Below are 23,455 nucleotides of genomic sequence, written 5' to 3' on the forward strand. Positions count from 1 at the left end.
CACTCCCTGCCACTTCCCCTCCCTGTCCCTCCACACCCCTCGCTCCTTCCCTGTCCCTCGCTCCATGTCTCTTGCTCCTTCCCTGTCCCTCGCTCCCTCCCCATCCTTCACTCCCTCCCCATCCCCTGATCCCATTGCGAGTTGTCTCCTCATCCTTCTCTCCTGTCACTCTGTCCTTTGCTCCCGTCCCTTGCTCCAGTCCCTCCGTCCGTCACTCCCTCCCTGCCACTCGCTCCCTCTCTCACTCCCGTTATGTCACTCGCTCCCTCCCAAGCTCACATCCCGTCCCTCGCTCCATCACTCCCTCTCTTTCTGTCCCTCACTCCTTTGCTCCCTTCCTTCCTGCACCTTGCTCGCTCGCTGACCCTCCCTCCCTCACCATCCCTCGCTCCCTCACTCACACCCTCCCCATCGCTTGCTTCCTCCCTCCCCATCTCTCGGTCCCTCCCTCCCGGTCCCTTGCTCCCTCGCTCTGACCCTCTCTCTTTTGCTCCATCCTTCTCTCCCTTGCTCAATTGCTTCCTCACTCCCTCCCCATACCTCACTCCCTCGCCATCCTTAACTCCCTCGCTCCCACTCTGTACCTCACTCTCTCCACATCCCTCGCTCCCTCGCTCATTCCCTCCCTGTCCCTCGCTCCCTTGCTGTCCCTTCTCGCTTCCGCCCCATCCCTTGCTCGATCCCTCGATCAGTCATAGCTCCCCACTTGCTCCCTCCTTGCTCCCCCCTCTACCTCCTTGCTCCCTCCCTCACTCCCTCCCCATCCCAGCCTACCTCCCTGTCCCTGACTACCTCCCACCCTGACACTCATTCCCTTTCTCTCACTCTGTCCCTTGCTCCCTCCCTACCCCTGTCCCATGCTCTCTTCCTCCCCATGCCTAACTCTCTCGCTCCCTGTCCCTTGCTCGCTTCCTTTCTCCCAGTCCCTCCGTCGTTCCCACCCTCCACCTGCGTCCCTCGCTCCCTACACCCCTCCCTCTCTCCCTCCCACGTCCCAGTCCTTCCCTCCCTCGATCCCTCCCCGTCACTCCCTCACTCGTCCATCACTCCCTGCCTCCCACACATCCCTCACTCCCCATCCATCGCTCCCGCCCTTCGGTCCCTGATCATTTGTCACTTGCTCCCAGGCTCTCCTATCCCGTCCCTGGCTTCCTCCCTCCCTGTGCCTCACTCTCTCCCTGTCCCTGACTGCCTCGCTCATTCCCTTCCCGTCCCTCTCTCCCTTGTTATCCCTTCTCCCTCCCTCCCTCTGCCTCTCGCTCACTCACTTCATCCGACATTCACTCGCTTCCTCTCCATCTCTCGCTCCCTACACATCCCTCACTCATTCCCCAACCCTCACTCCATCCCTCGCTCCCTCTCTGTCCCTTGCTCCTTCCCTTGCTTCATCCCCATCATTCGCTCCCTCCCTCCACGTTTTCCACTCCTTCCCACCCAATTCCTTGCTTCTTCCCTGTCCCTCCCTCCCTCACTCGCTCCCTCCCTGTCCCTCGTTCCTGTTTCCTCGCTCCCTGTCACTCGCCTCCTTGTTTCACATCTCTCCATCTCCGTCTCTTGTTCCCTCACTCCCAGTCCGCCCTCACACCCTCCCTATCCCTCGCTCGGTCCCTAAATCAGTCCGTTCCTCCCTCTTTGCTCCTTCCTGGCTCCCCGCTTGCTACCTCCTCACTCCCTCCCTCACTCTGGCCCCATCCCTAGTTCCTTCCTCACTTCTGCCTTGCTTCCTCCCTCGCTCCGTTTTCACTCTCTCACTCACTTGCTCACTCTCCCTCGCTCCCTCCCTCTGCCTCACCCCTCCCTTGCTCCTTCTCTGTTCCACACTCCCTCCCCGTCCCAAGCTCCTTCCTCACTTCTGCCTTGCTTCCTCCCTCGCTCCATTCTCACTCTCTCCCTCACTCGCTCCCTTTTCCTCGCTCCCTTCCCATGCCTCACTCCCTCCGTCGCTCCTCCTCTGTTCCTCGCTCCCTCCTTTTCTCCCACCCCATCACTCGCTCCTTCCCTCCCTGTCTATCCCTCCCTCACTCCGCCCTCCCCACCCCTCCCTCACTCCCTCCCCTTCCTTTCTCCCTACCTCCCCATCACCCACATCTCTTTCTCCCTCCGTCTCCATCCCACACGCCCTCGCTCGCTCCCTCCCTGTCCCTCATTCCCTCCTCGTCCCATGCTCAGTCCATCTATTGGCCCATCACTCCCTGCTTGCCCCCTCCTTTCTCCCCTCTCGCTCCCTCCTCACTCCCTCCCTGCCCATCCCTCGCTCCTACCTCGCTCCCTCCACATTCCTTCCCTCCCCGTCCTTCAGTCCGTCCCTCCCTCCTTCCCACCCTCCCCGCCCCTTCCTCGCTCCCTCCCCTCTCCCTCACTCACTGCCCTTTCCCGTCCTTTCCTCTCAACCCCCTGCCTGTTCCTCCCTCGCTCCCTCCACATCCTGTGCTCCCCACTCCCGTCCCTCCCCCGTCTCTCCCTCCCCTTCTCCCTTCCCGCCCTCACTTGCTCCCTTCCAGTCACTTCCTCATCCCTCGCTCACTGCCACCCCGTCCTTCGCTCCCACCCACGCTTCCCCATGTCCCTGTACGTCCCTTCCCTCACTCCCTCCCTTGCTCCCTTCCTAACCAGGTCCTTTGGTCCCTTCATCCCCATCCCTCACTGCCTCGCTGCCCGTCTCTCCCTCACTCCCACCCCTACCACTACCGTCCCTCTCACCCATCTCTCCATCCCTCTCACCCTCTCCCCTCCCTCGCTACCTCCCCATTCCTCCCTCGCTCCCTCCCCCTTCCTTGCTCCCTACTCACATCCCTTGCTCCCTTCCTCTCCATCCCTCACTCAATCGCTCCCTGTCCCTCGCTCCCCATCTCTCCCTCCCCATCACTCACTCCATCCCTTGATCCCTCTCCATCCCTCACTCCCAACTTTACCACGCCTCTTGCTCCCTGCCTCCTCACCGTCCCTCATTCAATCCCCCTCCCCATCCCTTGCTGCCTCCCCATCAATGCCTTGTCCTTCGCTCCCTGACTCCAAATACTTTGCTCCCTCCCTACCCACATCCCTCACTCCCTGTCCCTCACTCCCTGTCCCTCGATTCCTCGCTCCCCGTCTCATACTCCCCATCCCTCACTCCCTCCCTTGACCCCTCTCTCTCACTCACTCCCACCCTTACCATGCCCCTTGCTCCCTCCCTCCTCCCTGTCCCTCCCCATCACTCCCACATCCCTGTCCCTCCCTCCATCGCTCCCTCCCCATCGCTCCCTTCCTCATCCCTCAAACTCTGCCTCCCTGTCCCTTGCTCCCACACTCTCTCCTTCCTCCTCTCTCCACTCCCTCCATCCCTGTCCCTCACATCCTCCCTCACTCACTCCCTCCCCCGGTCCCTCGGCCTCTCGCACCCGTCCTTGGATCTTCGCCCTCAGTCCCTCAATCCTGGTCCCTCACTCAATCAATCGCGGTCCCCCACTCCCTCGATCCCCGTCACTACCTCCCACACTCCTCATTCCCTCCCCTGCAACCCTCACTCCTTCCCTCCCTATGCCTCCCTCCCTCACTCACTCCCCGTCCTATTGCTCCCTTTGCGTCCCTCGGCCCCACGCTCCACATCCCTCACTCCCTTGCTCCTCCCCTTCCTGCCCCTTGCTCACTCCCTGTCACATTCTCCCTCCATCCCTCCCCATCCCTCACTCCCTCCCTACCCCGTCTCTTGCTCCCTTCCTCCCCACGCCTCACTCCCTGTCCTTTGATCTCCCTCACTTGTTCCCTCCTTCCCAGTGGTGCCCCCTCACTCCCGCTCTCCCCCCTCACTCCCTCACCACTCCCTCGCTCCCTCCCCCTCACCTTCCTTCTCTTGCTCCCTCCTCTCCTGCCCCTGCCTCGCTCCCTGCCCATCCCTCCCTCAGTCCCTCCCCATCCCTCCCTCACTGATCTAAATATTGTATTTGCTTATGAGTCATTGGCATTACTGTAGGCCCAGATTTATTGCCCATCGCTAACCGCCCTGGAGAGGATGGAGCTAGCTATGGTCCATGTATTGTTGATAGATCCACAGTGCTATTGAGGGAGACTTCCAGGAATGTGACCAAGCGACACAGAAGGAGCATGGTATATTCCCAGGCCAAAGTCAGATGACACATAACACCAGGTTCAAGTCCAGCAGGTTTATTTGAAATCATAACCTTTCAGGGTGTGCCACCTTTGACAGATGAAGCGCAACTTTATTACTTTATTACACATCATGAGAAAGTGACAAAGTTGGGTGCAGCGTTCAGAAAGCTTGTGATTTCAAATAAACCTGTTGATCTATAAGCTAATAAAATGTGAGGCTGGATGAACACAGCAGGCCAAGCAGCATCTCAGGAGCACAAAAGCTGACGTTTCGGGCCTAGACCCTTTATCAGAGAGGGGGATGGGGGGAGGGAACTGGAATAAATAGGGAGAGAGGGGGAGGCGGACCGAAGATGGAGAGTAAAGAAGATAGGTGGAGAGGGTGTAGGTGGGGAGGTAGGGAGGGGATAGGTCAGTCCAGGGAAGACGGACAGGTCAAGGAGGTGGGATGAGGTTAGTAAGTAGCTGGGGGTGCGGCTTGGGGTGGGAGGAAGGGATGGGTGAGAGGAAGAACCGGTTAGGGAGGCAGAGACAGGTTGGACTGGTTTTGGGATGCAGCGGGTGGGGGGGAAGAGCTGGGCTGGTTGTGTGGTGCAGTGGGGGGAGGGGATGCACTGGGCTGGTTTGGGGATGCAGTAGGGGAAGGGGAGATTTTGAATCTGGTGAAGTCCACATTGATACCATATGGCTGCAGGGTTCCCAGGCGGAATATGAGTTGCTGTTCCTGCAACCTTCGGGTGGCATCATTGTGGCAGTGCAGGAGGCCCATGATGGACATGTCATCAAGAGAATGGGAGGGGGAGTGGAAATGGTTTGCGACTGGGAGGTGCAGTTGTTTGTTGCGAACTGAGCGGAGGTGTTCTGCAAAGCGGTCCCGAAGCCTCCGCTTGGTTTCCCCAATGTAGAGGAAGACGCACCGGGTACAGTGGATGCAGTATACCACATTGGCAGATGTGCAGGTGAAACTCTGCTTAATGTGGAATGTCATCTTGGGGCCTGGGATGGGGGTGAGGGAGGAGGTGTGGGGACAAGTGTAGCATTTCCTGCGGTTGCAGGGGAAGGTGCCGGGTGTGGTGGGGTTGGAGGGCAGTGTGGAGCGAACAAGGGAGTCACGGAGAGAGTGGTCTCTCCGGAAAGCAGACAGGGGAGGGGATGGAAAAATGTCTTGGGTGGTGGGGTCGGATTGTAAATGGCGGAAGTGTCGGAGGATAATGCGTTGTATCCGGAGGTTGGTAGGGTGGTGTGTGAGAACGAGGGGGATCCTCTTGGTGCGGTTGTGGCGGGGGCGGGGTGTGAGGGATGTGTCGCGGGAAATGCGGGAGACGCGGTCAAGGGCGTTCTCAATCACCGTGGGGGGAAAGTTGCGGTCCTTAAAGAACTTGGGCATCTGGGATGTGCGGGAGTGGAATGTCTTATCGTGGGAGCAGATGCGGCGGAGGCGGAGGAATTGGGAATAGGGGATGGAATTTTTGCAGGAGGGTGGGTGGGAGGAGGTGTATTCTAGGTAGCTGTGGGACAGCTACCTAGAATACACCTCCACCCACCCACCCTCCTGCAAAAATTCCATCCCCTATTCCCAATTCCTCCGCCTCCGCCGCATCTGCTCCCACGATAAGACATTCCACTCCCGCACATCCCAGATGTCCAAGTTCTTTAAGGACCGCAACTTTCCCCCCACGGTGATTGAGAACGCCCTTGACCGCGTCTCCCGCATTTCCCGCAACACATCCCTCACACCCCGCCCCCGCCACAACCGCCCCAAGAGGACCCCCTCGTTCTCACACACCACCCTACCAACCTCCGGATACAACGCATTATCCTCCGACACTTCCGCCATTTACAATCCGACCCCACCACCCAAGACATTTTTCCATCCCCTCCCCTGTCTGCTTTCCGGAGAGACCACTCTCTCCGTGACTCCCTTGTTCGCTCCACACTGCCCTCCAACCCCACCACACCCGGCACCTTCCCCTGCAACCGCAGGAAATGCTACACTTGTCCCCACACCTCCTCCCTCACCCCCATCCCAGGCCCCAAGATGACATTCCACATTAAGCAGAGGTTCACCTGCACATCTGCCAATGTGGTATACTGCATCCACTGTACCCGGTGCGGCTTCCTCTACATTGGGGAAACCAAGCGGAGGCTTGTGGACCGCTTTGCAGAACACCTCCGCTCAGTCCGCAACAAACAACTGCACCTCCCAGTCGCAAACCATTTCCACTCCCCCTCCCATTCTCTTGATGACATGTCCATCATGGGCCTCCTGCACTGCCACAATGATGCCACCCGAAGGTTGCAGGAACAGCAACTCATATTCCGCCTGGGAACCCTGCAGCCACATGGTATCAATGTGGACTTCACCAGTTTCAAAATCTCCCCTTCCCCTACTGCATCCCCAAACCAGCCCAGTGCATCCCCTCCCCCCACTGCACCACACAACCAGCCCAGCTCTTCCCCCCCACCCACTGCATCCCAAAACCAGTCAAACCTGTCTCTGCCTCCCTAACCGGTTCTTCCTCTCACCCATCCCTTCCTCCCACCCCAAGCCGCACCCCCAGCTACCTACTAACCTCATCCCACCTCCTTGACCTGTCCGTCTTCCCTGGACTGACCTATCCCCTCCCTACCTCCCCACCTACACCCTCTCCACCTATCTTCTTTACTCTCCATCTTCGGTCCGCCTCCCCCTCTCTCCCTATTTATTCCAGTTCCCTCCCCCCATCCCCCTCTCTGATGAAGGGTCTAGGCCCGAAACGTCAGCTTTTGTGCTCCTGAGATGCTGCTTGGCCTGCTGTGTTCATCCAGCCTCACATTTTATTATCTTGGAATCTCCAGCATCTGCAGTTCCCATAATCTCTGATCTATAAGCTGGTGTCATCTGACTCCTGACTTTGTCCATCCCAATCCCACACCAGCATCTCCACGTTTTATTTCCAGCTCAGCGCGGTATGTGGCCTAGAGGGGATCTAGCAGGTGGTAGCGTTCCCATGTGACTGCTGCCACTGTCCTTCTGGATGGTAAAGACTGCAGATTCAGAAGGCGTTGTTGGAGGAGCCTTGCTGAGTCACTGCAGTGCATCTTGTAGACGGTACAGACTGCTGCCACTTTGCATCAGTGGTGATCTCCTTCTGAAGTGTACTCCAACTGCCCTTACACTCCTCTCAGGATTCACCCAATCCCTGTGTAAATCTCGAACCCCGGTGGGGTCTCTCGGTTCCGTGATCAGTCAATGAACACTCACAGTTGGTCTGGCTGTTTCAGACTTTACGCTTTATTTCATCATACGGCCGGGTACAGATCATCCTTAAAACGCAGAAGTTGAGGACTTCCGTATTCTTCAGAGGAGCTGCAACCCACAGCCTAATACAAAGACATTTCTGTCCGTTTCTTAAAGCGGGGTACATGGTGTGATCGCACAGTGTAGTCAAACAATCAATACATGATATTGCTTCATTGACAGTTACATAATCCTATAACATTAACTGGTAAACAACTTACATCGCAACACATAGGTTACTTTTTATCTCAGCACATAGCGCCACAACATTTGCAACTGAAGGTCAGCTGGAATGGTTAGTACTGCGTTATCTTATCATTCCTGCATTATTTATGTAGCTCTCGCAGAACTCACAGTTCCTAGGCGAAAAGAGCAGCTCCAGCACAATTTACAGTTCCCAGGCTAGAAGCCATTTTGCTGATAACTTACACCAGCAGCATCTTGTGTCTGTGTCCAAATCTCACGTTCTCCGGAGTACAGGGATGTCGTTTGGGTGTAAATCAAGAGGGCTGTTTTGTGTTTGATTGGATTAAAACTGATGTGAGGCTGTTGAAATAAAAAAAACATTGTCACATGAAAATATCCACAAAGTGAAATATTGTTTTTTGACAATAATGTGTGAAGCTGGATGAACACAGCCGGCCAAGCAGCATCTCAGGAGCACAAAAGCTGATGTTTCAGGCACAGACCCTTCATCGGCATTCACCGTTGTACTTCCCCTTGACTCTAAACCTAGTTGGAAACGAGATTCTGTTTTGTGTCAAGGAGCTGTGAGCCATGGAAGACAGTAGCAGGGACACATTTCTTACACACAGCAGGATTAACCCACACCGTGGCTTGGCTGTCAATGAAGAGAGACGTGATAGAGTAAAGTGCCATCTGACCCCCTCAGTGTGAGCCTGAAGGATTTGCCCCGACTGAAGCTCTGTTGCTGTGCACGATTCCCCCTACCCCCCACCCTGAGATTGTCCTTTCTGAGCTCCAGGTGCTGTTCAACCCTCAGGACAAATACAACAAGCTACAGTGATGTGCTTGAAGCAAAGCTGACTTATTTTACATTTCTCTGGTATACTAAACTCTAGTTTAATTTTAGGGTTATAAGCATCATGAGAAACAAACTGCAAATGTCAGAACAAAAGTAACAGAAAATTACAGAGCAGAGCAAGGCCTTTTTTAATTTATTTGTGTGATGTGCGTATTGTTGGCTGGACAGCAACATTCACCCTTGGCCCATCATGTGTGTGTTGGCTGGAATAGAACGAGCCAGGCTTTACAGCTTTCTGGCCTCATCATTGAGACCAACAATTTCAGACTGTGAACTCTGCCCCAATTTGTTTACATTTCTTGTTTCAATTTGTGTCTGGTCCACTGCACACCTGGCTCCAGGCACATCTTTTGTTTATTTGTTTCTCTTCCAGCCCTAACTCCATTCCCTGCAGCCTTGAAGGACGAACAGCATTTCTGAAATTTAATCTCTCCTTCCTTCCCACTGTGACATGTGCCTTTTGCCCTTGTCTCACCCCCAACTTGCTCAGAATCTGTTACATTTCTGGTCCCAGGCCTCGGTCAACTCACAGCGCCTCCGGGTCAGAGTTTTGAATTCGCTTCCTCCAGAGAGAAACTGAAATCGTTGTGGCTGCAGCTTTCCCCAGATTTTAATTTTGGAAACAAAAACCATGCAATTGTTTCAGAGTTGAGGTTTTTTTGAGCCTTAATCCACAATCTCGCTTCTTTAGAGCTAAACTATGATCATCCCACAGTCCAAAAATGCAATTTAGGTGGATTGCCAGCACTAAATTGTCCCTGAGTGTGCAGGTTCGGCAGTTGGGATAGCTGCTGTAAATGTGGGGTTGTAGGGAGCAGGGTGGGATCGAGAGCTAGTGCAGACTGGATGCACTGAATGACCTCTTTCTGCACTGTAGGGATCCTGTGATCTTAAACATTTGTGATCATGGTCACATTTTCCTCATGACAACCCACACATCACCATGTTCATTCAGCTTAAGCTTTCATGCTGCCTTTGTGTTTTGAGAAACTCTGTTGTTGGAATGGGAGCTTTCTTTGATGTGGCCTCTCCTCATACTTCTGCCCACTTCCCAGTTCCCTGCGTTAATTCCAGCTTTCTCTCATTTTCCCAAATGTGGTTGTTGAAGAGCTCAAAAGGCAAGTGGACTGAAATTGAGAAATGAAAAATTCAGAATGAAACAGGAAGTGGAAATAATAAACGGGTTTGGTAAATCCCAGGGGAGTGAGGAAGGGTCACAGATGCTTCCAGACCTGCTGAACTATTCCAGCAACTTTGTTTTTGTTCCAGGGGAATGAGACTCCAGGATCCTCCTCTTGTGACTGTTCACACAGTATTTTTTTAATTAATGTGTGGGATGTGGGTGTCCCTGGCTGGGCCAGCATTTCTTGCTCATCTGTAGTTGCCCTTGAGAAGGTGGTGGTGAGCAGCCTTCCTGAACAGCTGCAGTCCTCCTGATGTGTAGTGACCCACAATGCTATTAGGGAGGGAATTCCAAGGTTTTGACCCAGCGACAGTGAAGGAACAGTGATATATTTCCAAGTCAGGAAGGTGAGTGACTTGAAGGGGAACGTCAGGGTGGTGATCTTCCCAAATATCTTCTGCCCTCGGTCTTCCAGATGGAAGTGGTTATGTGTTTGGAAGGTGCTGCCTGAGGATCTTTGGTGAATTTCTGCAGAAGAGACAAAATTCTCTGACGAGAGTCAAACCCGAGCAGGCGAAGATGGGGCACTGAATAGTAACAGACTTAGTGCAAACACAGGAGATTTGTTCAGCCAGTAATAGCATGTAATGTAACAGTCACGGATGTGAAGTGTGCGGTGAGGGGAAATGTTCCCACAAGATGTAGATGGAAAACTTTTATATGAACAGGAGTAAACCGTTCAGCCCCTCAAGCTTGTTCTGCCAATGAGAGCATTGCATGATCTGTGGCCTGACTTTCAATTTCTAAAACCCACCAAACCTATCAATGATGCTTCCCTGAAACAGACAAGGTGAATATTGAAAAATATACCAAAAAATGCAATTGCAGGGAAATCAGAAACATAAACAGAAATTGCTGCAAAAGTTCAGCAGGCCTGCCAACATCTGTGAAAGAAATCAGAGCTAACCTTTCGGGTCCAGTGACCCTTTGAGTGACCAGATATAGTTGGCCATGCCCCCTTTCCTGTAACACGCTCCGGAACAGCTGATGGAGTGAGGGCCATGAGGTTGTCAATAACAACTGAGAAAACAGCGGGGCAAGCTGAATCAGAATAAAACCCATTTGGTCTTTCACTTTTAAATCAACTGTGACAAATTATTCACTTTTGTTTCAGAAACAGCACAAGAGACCAGAATTTCAACTCAGTGCCATCGGGTCTGGGAACCATTGTTATTCTGACCTCCATATGAATCCATGTTGTAACCATTAGTTTGATTCTGAACCATCCTCTGTGCAGTTAGAACGGATGATAAAAGTTTACTGAGCTTCTGATGCCATGATCCCATGAACAAGAACAAGAAATATCCAATTACTGAAGTTACTTGTGAGCCCACTGGTGTTTCGTCAAGTTATATGTCTGAATGAATTTTCTCCCACACACAGAATAGGTGAAAGACCTCTCCCCAGTGTGTATTTGCTGGTGTACAGTGAGGGTTGATGATGTCCTGAACCTAGCCTCACAGTGAGAGCACATGAACGGTCCTCCCTTCAGTGTGAACACGTTGATGGTATATCACTTCCCACAATCTACACATTTGATGGGTATCTCTTCCGAGTGAACCTGTTGGTGTTTCAACAACCCGGATGATGGGAGAAATCCTTCCCACACTCGGAGCAGGTGAATAGTCTCTCCCCAGCGTGGGCTCCCTGTTGTGTCAGCAGGTGGGATGGCTGAATGAATTCCTTGTCACTCTGACAGCAGGGAAACAGCCTCTTTCCAGTGTGAAACTGCTGTGAATGCCCTCTCACAGACGAAGCAAGTGAACAGTTTCTTCCTGGTGTGATTGCACCGATGTGTTTGCAGCCTGGATGGGTAATTGTAACTCTTCCCACAGCCCCCACAGATCCATAGTTTCCTGGTGAGTGTGGCATTGCTTTCGTTTCAAAAAATCAGTTGATCCCCTGAAGCCTCGTCCACAGACTGAACCTGTGCACAGTTTCTCTTCCCTGTGAGTGGTGCATCCACCTTCCATATTCAAAATCTGATGATATTCATCTTCTATTAAAATGAAGCAATTCTGTCAGATCCTGTCTCCCAACTGCACATCCTCAAATTCCAAGGCAATGTGGAATTGACCGGAACAAAGGAAAGGAGCATAAGATAACACAAAAAAGAAAGGTAGCTTGTGAAGCCAAGATGAATGATCTAGTAATTTCTCGGGCTGGCACAGGGGAATAGTGACCATAAAATCTGCCGTCTAATCATTAAATCACCAACTAATTAACTGATGTTCATCAGGGTTGGGAACCTGTCATCCAGACTCTGACATAAATGTGAAGAAAAAATACGGGGCACAGTTTAAGAACAGTCCATGCTTTCAGAGGGAGAGGCTAAAACCTCTGTATAGCTACCTGAAGGGGATCCTTCCTTGCTGTTTTGTTCAGAGCAATTTACTAAGAGCCAGCTTTAAGGGATCTTGCAAATCAGTTGCTTACTCGCTTCTGTGACACAATGGGTCAGTACTTACAACTAATTGACGTGAGTTTGGTGGTTTGAAGCCACAAAGGCTGGAGCCAATGCTGTTCTCACTCTGTCAGTTCTGTTTCTGCAGTTCAGTTCTGGGTTTTTAATGCGTCAGGAAAATGCTCCCCAAATGGAAATCTTATCCAGTGAGTCATCTCAAAGGCTTTTTGATGTTGTTATGATGGCTAACGTAAAGACCTGTGGTTGTTGGGAGTCTGAAACTAAAACAGAAACGGCTGGAAAAACTCAACAGTTTTGGCACTGCCTGTGGGAGAAAACAGTTCTGAAGAAGTTCTGAAACGTGACCCCTGTTTCTCTGCCCACAGATGCTGCCAGATCTGCTGAGCTTTTCCAGTAACTTGCGGTTTTATTTCCAGAAAGCTTGCCCTGAAAATCTGACAAGCTTCCTCTCTTCAGCGGTATGGACTGAGACAACAGGAAGTGACAATGAATCGGCTTCTACACACCATCATTGACTCCTATCTAATGTGAACTAAAACTTGACTCTGGTGAGACTTAAACCCACAATGTTTGACTAACACGGTTAATAAGCCTTTCGAAGCCCAACGTGCTCTCCGTTGCTTCACAGCTGTTGAAGTCTAACAGTACAGAAAGTTAACTTTGGCACATTATCCTTGCGTCTTTCATTAAGTATCTGTTTTATCCCTGGGAAGGAAGAGTCAACAGACCCAAACTCTGGCTTTTCTTCACAGATGCTGCTAGACCTGCTGAGCTTTCCAACTTTTTGTATGAGTTTGTCCCTGCTTTACAGTACCTGGGTCCTATCTTTGTTGTGATCTGGCACTTCAAGTAATCATCTAAACATTCCTAAAATGATCTGATTATTCTTAGCTTAACCATACGTCCAGGTAGTGAATTCCAGAAACCCAGAACTCTCTGGGGGAGAAACACATCGTCCTTAAATTTCCTCTAAGTCCTCTGTCCCTTGCTTTTATTCAAAATCGATGGTTAATCATCCTTTTCAATTTGATGAAGTTTATTACAATCTCCTACATCTATTCCTTTATAATTTTGAGCACGTTAATGAGTTCCTCTCAACTTTCTCTGTTCTCAGAGAAACAACATCAGCCTCGATTGTCTACCTTCACAGAGGAAATGGTCCAGCCCAGGCAATACCCTGGTCAATGTGCTCTGTACGCCCTCTGGGACACTTGCACCTTTCCTGCAGCCCAGCGATCAGACCGAACAAAGTTCTCCGAACAACATCTGCAATTTCTGGAGAAATGCAGCACGACTGGCATCATCTGTGAACATGATCAATTGGTTGTCAAGTGTACCAGAAAACAGTGTAAAGCTTTGTTTACAAGGAGGATAAGCAGATCATTGTATGAAAGGGTGTAGTGATCAGAGGTAGTAAAAAGATTTAGACAGAGGCATACTGGTTACATTGTGCGGGGCACGCACTAAGCAACATCAAAGTCAGCAAGATCAGCATTATTTGCTGTCCTGGGTCTGTGAGTCTAGCATGGTCAGTACTTGGATCTGTACGATTACAGCATCCTTCAAGCTGTAACTAAATTTGAAAGAACATTCTGAGTAATTCTTTCAGACTTCATATAAGTTTAAAAGTGTTGGACAGAAAGGAGAAATGCGAGGGTTAGATCTGCTCTGGGGAAGCCAAAAGAAGTCACACGATGTCAGCGCCATCCTGAAAGCAGAATTAATGTTTCAAGTCCAGCGACATTTCTTCAGAACTGATAGTACTGATGAAAAGGTGGTATAGAAAACGTGCTCACTTAAACAATGTGACCTGTGTGCATACGTCTGAATATGATTATTTTTTTGTGGAACTCTTATTTCAACTTCATCTTATCATTACATTCCTTCCTTAGACGTGGTTCGTCCTTCATTCTCTTCGACTCTTCCTGACTGAAATGTAGCTTCTTTAGAATGTTCTGAAATACCTCCATAAATATCTGCCGTTACAAGTCTACTGACCCCACTCTTAACCTAATTTTCCACTTCATTTCAGCCAGGCCGAACTTCGTTCTGTTATCATTTTCCTCAATTTGGTTTTAAGTCCTAATTTTAGAGCCAACCTTCCCTTCCTTAAAGTAAATATAAAACTCAGTCACACTGCGATCACTGCCACCCAGGGGCGTCTTCAATATGAGGTCAATTAAGAATCCTGTGCCATTGCATATTAACAGGTATCATGCTCTCTGGTTGCTTCTGGAGAGTATTGTTCTTAGAAATGGCACCAATAACACCTCATCAACTCACCATTCAAACTACATTCATCAATCTGGCATGACCAATTTATATCATCATTAGAATCACCAAAGATTATTGCTGTACCGTGACTTAAAAGAGAAAGGTGCTTTAAATGGGGCAGCAGTGGAACAACAAGAGTCCAGAGTCCAACTGTTGGAAATGGCACACACTTTGGTTCAGCGATTGACAACCAATGCTGGGTAGAATTGGGGATTGAATTCATTATTTCCCCTTTGTGAGACCTGTGTCTTTCCACAAGCCACCACATCCTTGTAGTGTCCAGCTGCTGCTAAACTACTGCATTCTATCAGTTTGATACACACAAGTCAGATTGTCTGAAATATTTGGAACTGTGTGTTTAGACAAATTTGAGTGTCATTCTACATGGCAAAGTACAGGCCACCATGCACAGACATTAGACATGGAGAAATGCAGCTTTCAGCTTTAACATGGCTGCAAACAGATTGGAAAAGCTGAAGATGAAGGTCTTGCTGTAATTGCCTTGGGTGGAATGAACACACAAATGCAGCTTGTCGCAGCCATGATCTCCTTTAACCAGAGAAGGAATTACTTGCCTTCGAGTTCACATCAGCAATGTCCATTCGATTCATCTCAGGGATGAGAGGTCTGTATACCAGGGGTATACACGTAATATCAGTTTGTGTAACATCGATTTCAGTATAATGAGAGTTGCAGGAAATGTCTTAATTAATATATTAATCATTAGGTCGAATTCAATACAGGGATGCACAAAGTGATGAACTAAGGGGACACAAATATAGAGAGATGACACACAATAAGTAGGGAAGTTCTTTTTGAAACTATGAGATCTCGGGTCTATGATTAGCTTTGGTGAAGATATTTACTGTCCTTAGCCAGTCAGCCCTGGAAGTGACTCTAGCCCCACAGTGAGGTGCTTGAGATCCCAGTGCATCCGTAACATCTGTAGTTGAGCCTCACTTGGAGCATTGTGTGTAATCTTTATCCGCACTCTTCACCACAAATATGTAAACAGATTAGAGACGATGCAGATGGGGTCTACAGGGATATAAATTCATTAGAACGGACACAGACGGGTTTTAACAGGGTGGTGGAAAAGTTTCAGATTATATTCATGAGACGATGGGAAAATCAGAAATGCTGTAACTGAACAGCGAACATTGGGAAGGAAACAAATGGAGGTTTGCCAGATGATGAGAGGTTTGGAGCTTCTAAATAAGATGAAAAATCCATCTTTCGAATGAATCAAATTCAGAGAGGTCAGAAATTCAAAAGTGCCAGTGAATAACAAAGGAAACATTGGAGCAGAGTTTCATTCCATCAGAGAGGTATTAAAATCTACAAAAAAAAATCCAGAAACAAAGGCAGTAGGTGATTCCAGTACATTTTAAAGGGCATATGAGCAAGCACACAAGGAGTGTATTTAACAAGGGGGGAGAGTCTGTAGCCGGGGCTGGGTGGGAGGAATGGTGGGATGGCGAGTTGTGTGGGTGGGTAGTCTATCTGACATTGAATGACTTCAGATGGGACGAAATTTCATGAACGGCTGATTAAAAGTGATTATAAAAATATTCGTAGTTTTATAAGGCATGACATATTATTTAATGTGAAGCATTATAATTTTTTTAAACAACTGAGCAGGATTTTAAAAATTACAGAAAGGAAATTTAGATATCAGTAACTTTCGTGAACACGTGCAGTTGAATAGCATCGACTATAAAAATTGCCATGGTTTTGAAATGTGTGGCATATGATTTCCTGTGAAGCTCTAGAAATAAAACAGAGCTCTCTTATTAATTGGTAAATAACGTTATACCATCATAATCAGGAAGTCAACCGTTTCTCAGAGACAGAATTCCTGATTTTATCTTGTACCTTAAAGATATAATCGCATTTACCATGATTTTGTGCCCATTACATACTTACTGATCCCTGCCGAAGCAAATCCGCCAAGTCGACTCTGCATTTTTTGTATTTTCAAACCTCTGTTCTTCTCAGCAGCACTTGAATTAAATGAATTCTGACAAAAGCTGAATGCCCCAGTCAAACTGTAGAATAAGATGAACCTAATTCCGTGTTTTTTAAAAATTATTGTCATAGATCCTGCCAGTTAGCTGCAAACTGAGGAATATGAAACAGGGTAAAAAATGTTGTTTTCCCCAGAGAGGAGCCAATGCAGGGTCAGCCACATGAGAAAGGTTATCACGCTGAAACATCACATTCGGTTTTCTCGCCACAGATGTTCCCACACGCGTTGAATATGTGCTGGGTAGCTGTTGATATTTGAGGTAGTCCCCACTGAAAGCTTTGTTTCTCAATCCACAGAAACCGACACTTTCCAATAAAGTCCAATTCGCTCAACGTGGCCCTTATTCTTAGCGTACTGTCCCCATGTCACTAAAAGCTACTCCACATGAAGCTGGAACTCATACCGGGTATTGCACAGGACTCTACACTGTCATATAACTATCATGCACTGACCGATTGCGCCACTGGTCACATGTTTTCCACATTACGTTCAACGTTTAGAATGTACATAATGAATTTTCCATGACAGGAATACTTACCAAATGGAGATGAGGGAAGGTCAGAGTGGGGTGAAACTTTAAAATTTTGTGGCCCGGAGGTTGTGGGAGGGTCAGTCACTGAGTCTGTTCGAGACCAAAATTTCAAAACATCACACGTTTAGGGGATAGTGCAGCAAAATGTTGAAAATTTATTTTTCAACAAGAAATGCGGTTTAACCTTGGTTAATTCACCAGCTCCCTCACACAAGGAAGTAACCACTGCCAGAAATGACCATATAGTCCAATTCCCACGCCCGGAACCAGATAAACTCAGTGGCCCAGCCACGAAGATTCAACCAGAAATAGGGATGGCAATGAGCACATGGAGCATCTTTAATTGACATGGCCCAAAAGATACTGGGACATCAGGAATGGGAGAGTAATTTTAATCTAAAGCAAATAGTTTCTGGTAGCACTGATGTTCATGGAGTGAGGGAGGATGTGCCTGTGAGAATGTCTCAATTATAAAGAAAAATGCTACAAATATTCAACTGGTAAAGAGAGATATCTGTGCAGGGAGAAATGGAGGTAATATTTTCACTTTTTGAATTTTCTGATATGGTTGTCTCTGCACTGGGTTAAATTACAGGAAGGGCTTTTTCGCTCGTTTCATATTATTTCATTTTCTGCAAGCACAAACAAGCCAGTAAAGGAATCTAAACTTGCAAAAAATAACACGAATATACAATGATAGTAGGAACTGCCGATGCTGGAGAATCTGAGATAACACAGTGTAGAGCTGGATGAACTCAGCAGGCCAAGCAGCATCAGAGGAGCACTAAATTGACGTTTTGGGACGACACCCTTCTTCAGAAAAATACAATGCTGTGATTGGGCTCGAGTTTTCCTCACGTGATGGAGAAAAAGCACGGTAGTGGAGTTGAGATTTATTAGAACTGTAGTGATCTCATGAGCAGACCGGATAGGGTGAATGGCAGTTCCCTGAGGACAAATGTGTTTTCTTTGCTGGTGAAACTTGCTGCATCACAAAGCCTGTGCCAGTGAACTGAAGCAATGACGGTGATGAACTTTGCTTGCTGTTCATGTTGTGAATGCTACCATTGCTACTCATGTCCACGTTAACACCATAACTGCAGTATGCAAAGCTCTAATGCAGAGTGGGCCAGTGGCACAATGGATAATGCACCTGACTACAGATCAAGAGATTGTAGGTTTGGCTAATAACTGGCTCTTGAGAAGAACAAAAAGTTGTCATTACTCCCAACTAATTTTCTCCCTGCTATGAACCCGAAGTGATGTTAGAATTTCTGCAGAAAGAAACTTTCAGCAGCAAAAGGAACCTTTTCGCTGTTTCCTGTCAGTGAATATCACAAATATTGCAGCCTCTTCAGAGAAGGGAAAGCTGAAATTCTCCCAAAAGCTGCTTATGCCTGCCTTTTGCTTTCCCAAACCAACTGACCCAATCACTGCAGCTACTGGGAATAGCAAGGAAACAAAACAAATCTCCCGGTCTCAGCTTCAATGGACTTCAGAATCTCTTTGGGAAGTGGAGTCCGAGGAGAGTGAAGGGTGAGCTGTCTGACTGATCAGAGAAAGTTCAGGTACCATTCCCATCTTTAAGAGGCTGGGGAATTCCGTTCAGAACTGCATTACCTTTGCTATTGTCCCTTCAGGAACATTCAATCCTAATTCTCTGACCAAGAATCACACCCATATCCGCGGGGGTGAAAGTGCCAAATCCTAACCACTAGACCACCAGAGATGAGGGCAGTAGCACGTGAATTGTTTCCCAATGATGCAGCTTTTGATTTCTTTTCTCTTACAAAATGATTGTATTGTCGAGCTTTTATCAGCCCATCAATCTCCATTCCCAGCACTAGGCCTGCAGCATTGTATGCTCTGATGTTTCAAGTGTTCATCTCAATAATATTTTCCATGTGACATTTTAATCTTGAAAGACTCAATAATGGGACTGGAGTTTGAGATGGTAAAACTGTGTTCATGTCCCCCTCAGGGAACTGAACCTCATTTTCAACCACAAATAAAATCAATCAAATACATTCTCCGTACAGTGGCAGAGGCTTCAGGACAGAACAATCCCCTGAGAGCTAGGATTTCATCCACCTGGCTGAAATTGTTCAATTTCAGATTTCAAAATCAGACTCTGTTTACAGCAAAGAAAGGAATCACACAGCCTCTTCCCTGTCTGTGTTACTGCCTCATTGTTTCCTCATCACTCTGCACTTTATACTGCTCCACCTCATTCTTGCTGCTAAACTGGAACATTCCTCACATCTACTGCTTCTGAAAGATCTTTCTCAAATACCTGGAAAGACAAACAGGAATGTGATATTTCAAACGCATTTCTGGCTGGTACAGGAAATGACATGTTGGTGTGAACAGTGTTGCATCAGAAATAATTCCAAATGACATTTAAAGAGCTCCTTTGGAGATTGGATGCTGCAGGCGGTGACAATTCTTGCAGACCCCAGAAGTAATGAACTCACGGCCACTTGGCGAATCACCAAACTACAGACCCAACAATGCTGGCATAGGTGTCCTCTGAGAGAGGGTCTCATGCATTAGAAACTGCATTGTAATAGATTACTGGATAGCCTGTGCATAATAGAGCAGGACAGTGTGAAAAATGTCAGTGGGCCCATTGTGTTACTGCGGTGTTGTGGTTATTACATTCACCTCACAGTGCTGCTCCTTCATTATCCAAACAAGTTGTGTTTTTTCTCCCATTTTTCGATAAATGTGAGCAGAGTTTGTTTTTATATTGCTGTTCCCATCACAAAATCTTGCTGCTTCTAGTTTGGAGACAGAAGTTTGGTTAAAAAGGTTCTGAAGACAGAGACAATCTGCTGCAGCCGTTGTCAAATTGAACAAAAGCTTTTTCGACCCTTTCACATGACAAGAACCATTCGTGAGAAACGAGTTTCTGTAAATTGTGTCCCAGGGATGGGCAGGAAGCTGCTGATCGACGCGACCGTGGCCGCTTTCTGCTGGCAGCCGGAAATTGCAGAGAGGGGTCAAATCCCTCTCCTTGTCTCTGTCTCACTCTGTGTGGAGCAGGGGAAGAGAGAGCCTTTGATGGGTGTGTTTTGAATTCAATCTTGTCATTAATTTTGCGTGGATTAAATGGAAGGACTTGGAGCCCTAATTGTTTGCCCAAAGTAGCTGAAGCACATTATCTCGAGCCAACATCTTTTCCAATTTACATCCTGATGCTGATCTGTTGAGCCACGGAAACGGGCTTCAACAAACTGTGCAAAATCCCCGAAATTGGAGGTGCCAATGTTGGACTGGAGCGGACAAAGTCAAAAATCACACAACACCAAGTTATAGCCCAGTAGGTTTAGTTGAAAACACAAGCTTTCTAAACACTGCACCTGACTTTATCACTTTATTATGATGTGTAACAAAATAATAAAGTAGGGCGTAACCTCACGAAGGAGGAACACCCCGATAGCTTATAATTTCAAATAAACCTGTTGGACTTTAACCTGGTGTTGTGTGACTTCCGACTTTGACGTGGAAATATATCACGTTCCTTCTACGTTGCTTGGTCAACTTCCTGGAAGTCTCCCTTAATGGCACTGTGGATCTATCAACAGTACATGGACTATAGCTGGTCCCATCCTTTCCAGAGTGATTAGTGATGAGCAATAAATCTGGCCCGGCCCAGCGATGCCAATGACTCATTAGCAAACAAAATAGTTATCATATTTAAATTAATATATGCTAATTAGCAAGAAAAACAGAACACAATATCTGCAGACCAAACGTCGAAAGGGTGTAGTTCTCTTTTATCATCCCTCTGCCATTTGCACTTTGTTATTTTCCAGTTCTGTTCTGGACCCTGCTGGAGTCACATTGATTTGACCTGTTCTTCCCCTGAGGAGAGCCATAACATCAGAAATTACACAGTACACAGATACATGAGCTTCAAGCAACAGATCAAATGTGGATGTAAAGATTCTCCAATCTTTTTATTTGCCTGTGTCCTAAATGTGGACAGTTCTCAATGATCCAAATCTAAGTGTATAACCCCTTCCGAATGAACCTCACTGACTTCCTGACCATTCCCTATGGGTTGAATTCTCTCCGGATTGTTTCAGGTCAGTTTCTCTCGGGAGAACGTGTCACTGTCTTGATGATGTCACAATGCCGTCTCGTTATCCCCGGCCACATTAACCATTTCATGCCGGGCTGTTTCTCAAGGAGCTGCATGTGTTGGGGCCCTCTCTGCAGCGCCGGTTCACTGCGAATTTACATGCCATTTCTTTCAAGTATAGCATATCATACCTGCACATCCACTGATAGTCCAACATCATGCCACATATTAACATTCAAGTGCATTTATCAAAATGGATGTCTGTCTCAACATCTTCCCATGACGTGCTGATCTGTCAGGTAGTGCCCAGATTGTCAAACGTGATTTCCTAAAACAAAACAAAAACAAAACAAAATGTAAATATTGCCAAGGAAAGATATCAATTTTATCGAATCATCTCAACATTCCGGGTTTTAACTGCAACATCGCTGAATCCTCGATTGCAAGTTTCTCCTCAACAGCATCTGAAATTAATTATTCCAGTTCATTTATCATCCTGAACAATATGTTCATTACTTTCTGTTTTAAAATTGGAGGTTCTGTGATGCATGCAAACTTGCAGGGTTTTTTGGGATTGAACAATGACTAACATTTGTTCTAACAGAGCCAGCATTTTCTAAGAGGGCTGAATAGACTCTCTCTGATCTACCACAATGACTCAAGGATCCAAGGAGAACAGGATCAGCTGTTCCACTCTCTCCAACCAACTGAAGTCCTGAATCCCTGATGGCATTCCTGTAATTCCAGTAACAAACGTCTCTTGGAAGTTAACATCTTTCTGCAAAGGCACAGCCCATATTTGGACTCCTTTCGACAGAGATAGAATTGAAAAGGAGGAAAATGATGTTTCACTGATTTGAAAGCAAAGTTTGACTCCACTGTGAGCACTGTCAACATTTGTCATTGTCATTTGGTCAAAGGAAACAGAGGCACTGGAAATGTGTCAAACATGGCAGCTTTTCTCCAGAAAAGACAAGGCTAAAGGATGATCTGATGGAAGCCTTTAAAATCATGAAGGACTTTGAAAACCCAATAGAAACCTCTTTACCGTGCGACATGCCAGAATGTGCAACTCACTCAAGATGGAGGTGAACAGAGGAATATATTTCAGAAGTTGATTCATACATGAGGGAGAAAGGAATAGAAGGATCTGCTGATGGGGAAGATGAAAGGGGAGGATTTGGAGCATAAATACTGACGGAGACTAATTGAATTGATTGGGCAAGAGACTCAATAAAACAAAGACAAGTATCTTTACTTCTGATGTAGTTGGAGTGGTGAGGAAAACGTTATTTCCTATCCAGGATAGTATAAATTTACGTCTTCGGCTTTTACATAGAACGTAGAACAATACAGCGCAGAACAGGCCCTTTGACCCTGGATGTTGCGCTGACATGTGAACTAATCTAAGCCTATCCCCCTACACTATCCCATCATTATCCATCTGCTTATCCAAGGACTGTTTAAATGCCCCTAATGTGGCTGAGTTAACTACATTGGCAGGCAGGGCATTCCACGCCCTTACAACTCTGAGTAAAGAACCTGCCTCTGACATCTGTCTTCAATCTATCACCCCTCAATTTCTTGAATTAAGAATCTAATGATGACTGTGAATCCATTGTCGATTGTTGGAAAAACCTGTCTGGTTCACTAATGTCCTTGAAGGAAGGAAGCTGTCATCCTTACCTGGTGAGTACCACATGTGACTCCAGGCCTGCAGCAATGTGGTTGACTTTGAATTGCCCTCTGGACAATTAGAGAAAGACAAAAAATTCTGCCTTGCCAGCGATGCCCACATCCTATGAATGAATAACAAAAAAATTCAGAGCAGGTGAATGGCCTCTCTCCAGTGTCAGCACATTGGTGTTTCCATAGAGCAGATGAATCAGGGAATCCCTTCACACATTCAGAGCAGGTGATAGGTCTCTGCTTCATCTGACTGCATTGATGAAACTCCAGCACTGACAGGGAATGGAATCCTTTCACACAGCCCTCACATTTCCATGGTTTCTCCATATTATAGCAGGTCTTGTGTCTCTGTAACTTCCGACTGTGAATGCTGTGATGTTCCTTTCAGACTAGGTGAAGGTATATTAGTTCACTGGAAGACTCTCACTTGGGTGTTTGTGTCTCAGTATTTTCCAGACTAACTGTTGGTACAAATCTTTTGAAACAGATAGACATTTTCTGATCTATAGTTTCAGGCCAATGATATTCAAATGTGACTTATTTCAGAGACTCCATTGGATCTTTACGTGATGGTTGTTCTGAGATTTCAATCCGAAAATCTTCCCTTTCTAACATCCTGCAAAATGATTATTATTATTTTTATTATTGGATTAGAAATTAGGTTAACAATTCAAAACAATCCAATCTTGTAGGAACAGATTCAGCTCCCTCCCTGGGTTCACTTGCTTTCCTTTCACTGCTGCAAGTAAGTAATTTCACACCAGAATTTAAATAAAATCAAAACAAATCGGGATAAGTTGTTTCCCAAAATATGTTGGAGAC

The sequence above is a fragment of the Stegostoma tigrinum genome, unplaced genomic scaffold (assembly GCF_030684315.1).
Source record: "Stegostoma tigrinum isolate sSteTig4 unplaced genomic scaffold, sSteTig4.hap1 scaffold_76, whole genome shotgun sequence".
Classification (NCBI taxonomy): Eukaryota; Metazoa; Chordata; class Chondrichthyes; order Orectolobiformes; family Stegostomatidae; genus Stegostoma; species Stegostoma tigrinum.